Here is a 9,304-nt window from a genome sequence, read left to right on the forward strand (position 1 = left end):
AACAACAACAACAACCATCAAGTCAGAAATGACCCATAACTCACTCTCCAGAAAATTTTCAGAGGCAGTAATTACACTGGATGAGATTCCCTATCTTTCTCCTGGGGAGAAGAGCATGGATTAAAAACTGTGCACCTATAGGATGACAGGACAACTCCTTACCACTAGCCCATCAGAACTCCTTTTAGTTTGGTAGTTGATTCCTCCCAGAATGTTAGAATGCAGAGAAGATCTTGAGTTCACATGTTCAGGTCATTATTTTCTATACTTCCTTAAGAATTTTCCCTTAAATTTTGAAAAGTAATATGTCCTTCCTATCTTTTGCCTTCCTAAGCCTCCCTTATTTTCATTTTAATTCCTATTGACAGGCCAGCTTGTTCTCCTAAAGAAAAATAACAAACAGTAGTTTGAATTTGTCATTGTTGTTGTACTTTTACTTTGCTGTGTATCAGACTCCCAGTTTGACATTGATCATTCTATTTTGAGACTAGGGTCAGTCATCAAGGATAACTCAGATTTTGCACCAAATCTGTTATTCCTGCAATATCTTTTTTACCTTATGTGGAGTTGATTTGGGACGTACAGTAGTTCTATTTGATAGTGGTAGTCTCATCTTGAGGGATGCCTTTCAAATACCCTTGATGACGGTGTTGGTTTTCCAAACAAGAGGTTTACTTTGTGTCTAGTACTGTGCATGGCATTTTACATAGGTTTACTCATTTAGTCTTTGACACAATCCTTTGTTGGATATTCATTTTACCATAGGGGAAACTTGGGCTGTAAGAGATGAATAATTATGTGACAGAATTGGAATTTGGACATGAATCTGGATGATTCCTGTGCTCACATGCATGTGTAGTATGCCACTTACTAACACTGCCAAGTCATGCTCAATTTTAAGCTAACCTTAAAGGATAAACTAGATTTCAGTAGCCTTGAAAGCAAGCAACATTCATCCAATTTGAGACACCTACTACTATTAAGTCAGTTACAGTTTTATCCTATAGGGTAAAATGGCCTTGTCCCTCAGAGTTTCTAAGTCTGTAAATCTTTATGGAGTGGCCTACCTCACCTTCATCTCATGGACCTGCTGATAAGTTTGGGACACGACTTTTCAGAAGGGAAGCATAATTTCAAAAGGAAAATGGTCCTATGTGATTAGATTATAATCTGTACAAGCCGAGACCAATGCTGTCAAGTCAATGCTGATTCATGTTGTTGTCAAGTCCTGTCCAGTCTGCTATGACTCATAATCACCCTATGAACAATGGATCTAAACCTTGCCCTATCCTGTGCCACCATTATAACCTCTGACACACTTGAGCCCACTGTGAAGAGTCACTGTATCAATCAATCTTGTTGAGGTTCTTCTTGTTTGCTGAACCTCCAGGATTCCTGGAATGATGTCCTTCTCCAGGTACTGACTTTTCCTAACAACATGCCCAAAGTGTGTGAGATAAAGGTTCACTGTCCCTGCCTCAAAAGAGAACCCTGTCTGTACCTTTTGCAAGACACATTTGTTTGTCTTTTCAGCACAGTTTGAAGACATTGATTCTACTGTTATTCATTGCTCAACTTTCAGATGAATAGAAAATAATAGTAAAGATTATGGCTTGGATAAGATACACCTTGATCTTCACATTGATATCTTTGTTCTTTGTTCTTTTGAGAGGTTCCTGACAGCAGACTTTCCCAAAGCAATACATCTTTTGATTTCCTGGCTGCTGGTGGCAAAGGTATTGACTGTAATTCCAAACAAGTGAAGATATTGGTAATGCCTGTGTTTTGGATTGAGGCTCAATGTCAAGAAGACAAAGATTCTCACCACTGGGCCAATTGGCAGCATCAGGATGGATGGTGAAGAGATTGAGATTGTTCAAAGCTTTAGTTTGCTTGGTTCCATAGTCAACACTCTTGGCACCAGTAGCCAGGAAATTAAAAGGTGCATTGCCATGGGAAAGTCTGCTGCTAGGGACATCTACAAAGTACTGAAGAGCAATGGTGTTTCTCTGATACTGCAATTAAGGTGCATCTGATACAGGCCATGGTCTTCGCAATCACTTGTTATGCATCAGAGAGTTGGACAACGACCAGGGAGGATAGAAGGAGCATTGATACCTTTGAGCTGTGGTGCTGGAGAAGAGTATTGAGAGTACCATGGACTGCTAGGAGAACAAACAGATTCATCCTGGAGAGGGTTAAACAGGGTGACTCCTTGGAGGCAAGGATTCTGAGGCTTCGTCTAACATACTTTGGACATGTTATAAGGAAGGACCGGTCCTTGGAGAAGGACATCATGCTTGGTAGAGTGGAGGGAAAGTGCAGGAGGGGAAGGCCTTCTCTGAGGTGAATTGATTCAGTGACTGGGGTAATTGGGATGGGAGTTTCAGAGACAGTGTGATGGCACAGGACAGAGCAGAGTTTAGGGCTGTTGTACATAGGGTCGCTATGAGTTGCAAGCGACTCGACAGCACATAACAGCATCATGATATTGCCTTTTGGGTCAGCAGTGAGTTTTTCTTCTACATGTTGAGTTGTAATCCAAATTGAAGACTATAGTCTTCAATCTTATGCATCAAGCATTTCAAATCCTCTTCACATTTGGCAAGCACTGCTGTGGCATCCGCATAATGCAGATTATCCTTATGCCACAGTCTTCTTCATAAAGTCCAGCCTCAGCCTCTTGAATTGTTTGTTCAACATATAGGTTGAATAAGTATAGAAAAAGGATACGACTCAGATGTACACCTTTCCTAATTGCAAACCATACAGTGTTACCTTACTCTGTTGTACCATAGCTTCTGGTCTAGGCATAGACATTAGCAAATATGCTATGAGCATATATAACTCATGTTGCTGTTGTTGAGTGGAGCAGGACTCACAGCAACCCTATGAAGATCTGATCCCTGTTCTATAACTATTATCTTTTCTCTGTGTTCATAGAGTTTCCAGAGGCACGTGGTTTAGGAATTGGATGCCACTCCTATTTTCAAGCCTGAATCAATCTGGGAGCTCCACTGAACACTGTCCACAATGGGTAACCATTATGGCATTTGACACACCAGTGTCACAATGTTCAGTATCACAATTACTTCAGTTTGGCAAATTGTCAGACCAGTGCTGTGCCCCTTGGAAGAATGTTCATCCCAAACAATTACCATCAGGCATGCTCACACAAACATCCATGCATATGGATGCACAAATACAACACTCCCTGGACTCCTAGAAACCCTATATCTGTATGTAGAGCTGCTTCATAGAGTTTCCAAGGCCACAAATCTTTATGGAAGCAGATTATCAGCTTTCTCCTTTGGATCACCAGGTAGCTCCAAACCAAGAATCTTAAAGTTAGCAGCTAAGACTGTACTCTCAGGACTCCAACTGTACTAGACCTGGTTTAGAAAGAGAAGAGATTTGGAAGGTTGTTTAATGTCACACAGTGAAAGACCTCATGTATTTTAAGCTGTGAGATCATAACCAAATTGCTTGACCTCTCTGAGCTCCTTCATCAAGAAAATGAGGTAAAATGCTTTTATGACTCTATACATGCATGTGTGTAAAGCACCCAGTAAGTATTTACTAGAAGTTAGTTTTCATTCCTGTTTTTTCAGAACCTGGTAGATGACTGAGTTGGTGGGAGAGGAGAGGTCAGAGATGAGAGTGATGGAGGACTGGGAATGTTTTAGCAGCTCCTCAAGGCCCAGGTTTCTTCCAATCCCAACAACCTCTTCTTCATTTGAGAGATCAGCCTCAGGCCCATTTGGTGTTAATTACAGTAACCCAGACTTCTCTGTGTGAAGGAAACAGCCCTTCATTTCTCTCATTAAAGTAAAATATGACCCATTTTTATGCCTGCGTATTTTGTTGCTGAGATTACGAGAATCATCCTTTCTGTTTATATGGAACGAAGAAACGTTACCCCGGGAGGGCGGCCCAGGCCCCTGAGCCTGGGGAATAGAAAGCAGATGTTGCCCTCACTGTTATTTTCCTTCTACCCCCAGTTCCTACTCTCCTCTTCTCTGCTTCTCCTCTCTGTTAGAAGCATAATCCTCATTTTAGATGAACACAAGGCAAGTGGATCGCAGGCTAAGACACTCACATTTATTGAGCTCTTTACCAGGTGCCAAGTCCTATAAACAAGTTTGCCTTTAATTCGCCCCAGAAGCTTCCAGAGTACTTGGTGTTCATCCTTTTTCAGCTTGAGTGCACGCCAGCCAAGAATGCCTATCGTCTTCCTGTTGTCTTGGACTATGGGTAAAACAATAAGAACCATAACAACAAAATAACAACTAGAAACTAGAGACTAATCACGGACAAAATTGCTGCTTTATAGGGTACCAAGCCAAACCAAACTGATAATATATGGGTTCCAACTCATGGTGATCCTACATCAGGTTTTCAAGACTGAATTTTAAAAGAAACAAATTGTCTCATGTTTCTGCTTTGGAGCAATTGGTCAATTCAAACTGGTTCACAACACATAATGTACTATTTCACCAGAGACCCTTTAGAGAGCACTAAAAACTTTTACATGTAGTCTTCTAGGAGATTTTCACAACAGAAAGGATAACTGAGGGTAACAGGGGTTAAGGGATTTGGACAAGAGTGACTTAGCAATGGGGACTTTAAAAGAGTTTAAGCAGAGAATTGAAAGCATACAAATCGATCTGGTAACAGTGTAGAATGAGTGGGAAGAAAGCAAGAGTAGAAAGCATGGTAAGAAAAATGAACCAAAACGCATGCAAGATATCTTCATATACTTTCACAGTTATATTGGAGTAGTACTTTGTAACATGTCCATCCAAAGCTTTACGAATTATTCATGGAAGAGATTGGCAAACTTTTTTCCTGTACAGTGCCTGATTATAAATATTTTGGTCTTTGTGAGTCATATGGTTTATGCTGCATTTATCCCGAAATTAATGTATCACCTAAGTAGTCAAAGACAATCTTTAAGTGAAGGAGCAAGAAAAGTATAAATAAACCTTTATTTACAAAAGCAAGCAGTGGCTAACAAGCCTAGCTTTATGGAAATATATGGTTGTTTGACATACTAGTTACTATCAATTAGAGTCTAGAGTCTCTGAAAGGATATGCTGATTTGTGGATTTTTATCTGATAATAGATGTAAATAATTTCTATATGGTAAAAAACTAGACTCCAAAGGTTATGGCTTTTTTGTCCAGAAGGATATTTGATTAACTTTGTACCCAACCTAGAAATCTTATGTTGACTTTACCTCTGCAGTGATTATACTCAGCTCTGGTGGCCTAGTGGCAAGAAGCTGTGCTGCAATCCTGAAGTCACGTGGTTCTGAGGAACATGGAAGGGCAAATAATTTCCTGTGCAATTGAACTTCCTCTGAAAACCTGCCAAATGGTCAGCCATAGGTTGCTTCTGACTCAACAGTACAAAACAACTCTTTACATGCTCTTTAACCAGTTTTATTATTCTACTCATTCTTTTGGTAGGGAGCTCTGGGGGCCTGCTTTATCAATTTAAAGGCATACAGTTCAAATCCACAAGCTGCTTTGAAGAAGAAAGTGGACAATCTCCTCCAACATGATTTACAGACTCTGAAAACTCAATGGAAGGTCAGTTATGAGTTGATTCCTCCAATGTAAAAGCATGTAATACATTTGTTTTGTTAATGAGTTAAAGAAATCTTTCATAAAGTTCATTATGTTGTTGTTGTGTTGTATTTTACTTCTCTGAAAATAATTTCATTTCAACTTCCCCAAATTATGTTTTATTTTAACAGAGAAGGCTTTCAAGATAAGGTGGTTGGAGTAGACCAGAAGAGGTGATAGAGACAATTAAGATATTTCAGAGATTTGGAAGAGATATAATTTAAGAAAATTTCATAATTGATTATATGAAAAGGAAACTAGGATAAAGAATGAGGGATTCATAAGACAAGTTTGATATGGTGACTAATAAGATATTGCTATTCACAAACCTAAAGAATATCATGTTAAAATAAAAATCATACTTAGCTAACCATAGAAACTTAGGCAACTTAATTTAACATATTATATGCAAGTAATATTAATAGCTCTATTACTACTACTATTACTAATTGATGTCAAGTTAGGATAGGTGCATAGCTAACCCTCCAGTGGGTTTTCAGAGATTGTAATCCATGTGGGAAGGGTATTGCCTATTTCCCTCTACTTGTGCCACTGTTGAATTTAAAGATACAGAGAGATGCCACCTTTAAATTAGTAGCACAACTCTTTTTGGATTAAAATAATGTCCCAAAGAAATTGATTCCTCCATAGGTTCTCATAATCGGGTGTATTGCTGGTAGAACAATTTGGTCATGTAGGTCCTATACAACAGTTAAAATATTTCCCAGATCTTACCTTTGGGGTTTCTGTTAGACAAAACTGACTGCCCATTGGTAATTCTCTAAAAAAAACAAACAAGATTAATCTTTTTTTTTTTTTTTAATTAGCTAGACTATTTTGACTTAAAGGTGACTTTTAGAAGACCAATTTCTTCAAAACTCCAAGTTCAAAGACTATATTCATTTTATATGTTTGGTAGACCACTCCAACCACTAGGGAACCCTGAAATCCAGGGTCCATGAGAATGAAAACTTGTCATGAAATAATAGCTCTTAAGGCTTGTTGTTGTTGTTGTTGTTATGTGCCGTCGAGTCGCTTGCAACACACAGCGACCCTGTGTACAACAGCCCTAAACTCTGTTCTGTCCTGGGCCATTTGCACTGTCTCCAATACACCCATCCCGATTACCCCAGTCACTGAATCAATCCACCTCGTAGAGGGTATTCCCATCCTGCACTGTTCCCCCACCCTCCCAAGCATGATGTCCCTTCCCAAGGACCGGTCCCTCCTTACAACATATCCGAAGTATGTTAGACTAAGCCTCAGAATTCTTGCCTCCAAGGAGCCACCCGGTTTAACCCTCTCCAGGATGAATCTGTTTGTTTTCCTAGCAGTCCATGGTACTCTCAATACACTTCTCTAACACCACAGCTCAAAGGAATCAATTCTCCTTCTATCCTCCCTAGTCATTGTCCAACTCTCTGAAAAATTGGGTAACATTAAAGAACAGAAATTTGGTCTTACAGTTTTAAAGACTGAGAATCTAAATTCAAAGCAATAGGGTCGTATTCTCAAGAGATCTTTCTTTGTCTTTTTCAGTTCCTGGTTGTCGTTGTGAGGTGCTATTCAGTCATTTCTGATGCACAGTAACCCTATGAACCATAGACCTTATCCAAACCTGTGACATTCTCACATTCTCTGCTGCACTTAAACCTCTAGTGTGGTCACTATGTCAATTTATTTTGTTGTGGGTCTTCTTCTGTTTCACTGACCCTCCATCTTTCCAAGCATAATGTCCTTCTCTAGATACTGGCCCATCCTGATAACACACCCAACGTATGTTAAGCAATCTCTCACCATTCTGGCTTCTAGAGTTCACTTTTATTTTACTTCTATCAGGTTGATTTTCTTTTGTCCTTTTGGCATTCTGTGGTATATTCAGTATTCTTTGCCAGCATAAAACCTCTAAGGAATCAATTCTTCAACCATTCTTACTCATTGTGCAACTTCTACATCCATAAGAAGCAATTGAAAATACCATGGTTTGGGCCAGCACAATTAAGTACTCAAAGTGACATCTTTACTCTTTAATACTTTAAAAGAGGGGCTATCAGAAGACTACAGCCCCATGTGGTGGAAGAGCTCAGTGATGAGGAGCTGGCCCTAAGCAGCTCTGAAGATGAAATGGGTGTGCATTTACATGGAACCCTTGATCAAAAATGAAAATCATCAGAGAATGCCTCACTGGAGAAAGTGAATTATCAAGAGAAGACACATTTGCAAAAAAAGAAGTATTAAATGCCACCATAAAAACAATGAAAGACAAGTTATCCTCCTTAAATAAAGGTCTTCCTCAGGAAATGGGAAAACTGGAGTATTCTGACAAAATAATATGTTATTGTTTATTTTTATTCTGGTTCTGAGGATGAAGACGAAGCAGCACAGATAACCAAGAAAGAAAAAAAGAAATGACACCATATTTCCACAAATGATGAATTGCTTTATGACTCTGAAAAGGATAACAAAGATCAGGCTTGGGTTAATGCATAGAGAAAAGGGTTCCATGGATTTGGAATACAATGGCCATGTTAATAACATCCTGTACCTAATAAGGATGCTGTCTTGAATTGCCCAACATGCATGACCATGATATGCCTTGGCTGCCAAAGGTATAAATCATAAAACTCAGTATACAGCAATGCTTGTGATTAATTGTTCTGTCAATAAAGAAGAGATTGCACGGTACAAAAATCCCAGAAAACAAGAAGAAAAGTTGGGGCCATAAAAAGATGTGGCCCATTCATGAAGATGCTACAAACAGGCAGAGACAGAGGAAAAGAAATTTACAACCCAGGCATGTGCACTGAATGTTCTACAAGGTGGCAGCCCATGACAAGGATTAAGTCTTTATTTTATTTTTTCTAAATGTTTTAGCAAGTAATTCTTAAATAGTGCAGTTGGCATTTACTTGTCTTGCGTTGTATATAAAATGCAAGTTATGGACTGCTCTTTTTCTCCTGCCTGTTTGTATCATTAAGTGACTTTCTTAATTGTTGAAGAAGCAGAGTTTTTGCTTCTTATAATGGTTATTAACTTCCATTCCCCTCCCTTCTTTTATAAATTTTCACCAACACAGTGTGACCAATTAATTATTCATCTCCCTTTTGGTGGTAACTTTGAAATAGTGGGCTTTTATTTAGTAAAGCTCTTCAAAATTTTTAGGAAATATCTTAGCAGATTTGTCCAGTGAAGTGTGTCATTTGATTTCTTTACTGCTGCTAGTGTTGATGTTGATTATCGATCCAAGTAAACTGAAATAATTGAACCTCAGCCTTCTCTACATTTATCATAAATTTGCTTATTGATCCAGTGGAGACAATATTTTTTTTTCTTTACGTTGATATGCAGTTCACACTGAAGTCTTCTGGTAGTCCTGGTTCAAATATCTTCAGTCTTCTCACTGTGTGTTACTATCTCTTTATGTCTATTATCTTTCATAAGGCACCAGCAATAAAGCTGAAATTGCTTAATGGACCTATGAAGAAGAATGTGGTATCAGGATTGGAGGAAGACTCCTCAATAACCTTCATTATGCAGATGAAACAACCTTGCTTGCTGAAAGTAAGCAGTTGCTGCAGAAAGTTAAACACTATGGCCTTCAATATGAATTGCATCTCAACATCAAGAAAAAAAAATTCTTGCCAGTGGACCCATAGGCAACAACATGAAAGATA

General features: G+C 38.8%; 1 pseudogene; it reads left to right on the forward strand.

Moving 5' to 3' along the window:
* The window catches only part of LOC102875705, a 43,122-nt pseudogene extending 34,767 nt beyond the window's left edge, over nucleotides 1–8,355 (forward strand).
* Nucleotides 8,356–9,304: the final 949 nt, after the last annotated feature.

This window comes from Elephantulus edwardii, unplaced genomic scaffold (genome assembly GCF_000299155.1).
Source record: "Elephantulus edwardii isolate Elephantulus edwardi_28Jun2011 unplaced genomic scaffold, EleEdw1.0 scaffold00005, whole genome shotgun sequence".
NCBI lineage: Eukaryota > Metazoa > Chordata > Mammalia > Macroscelidea > Macroscelididae > Elephantulus > Elephantulus edwardii.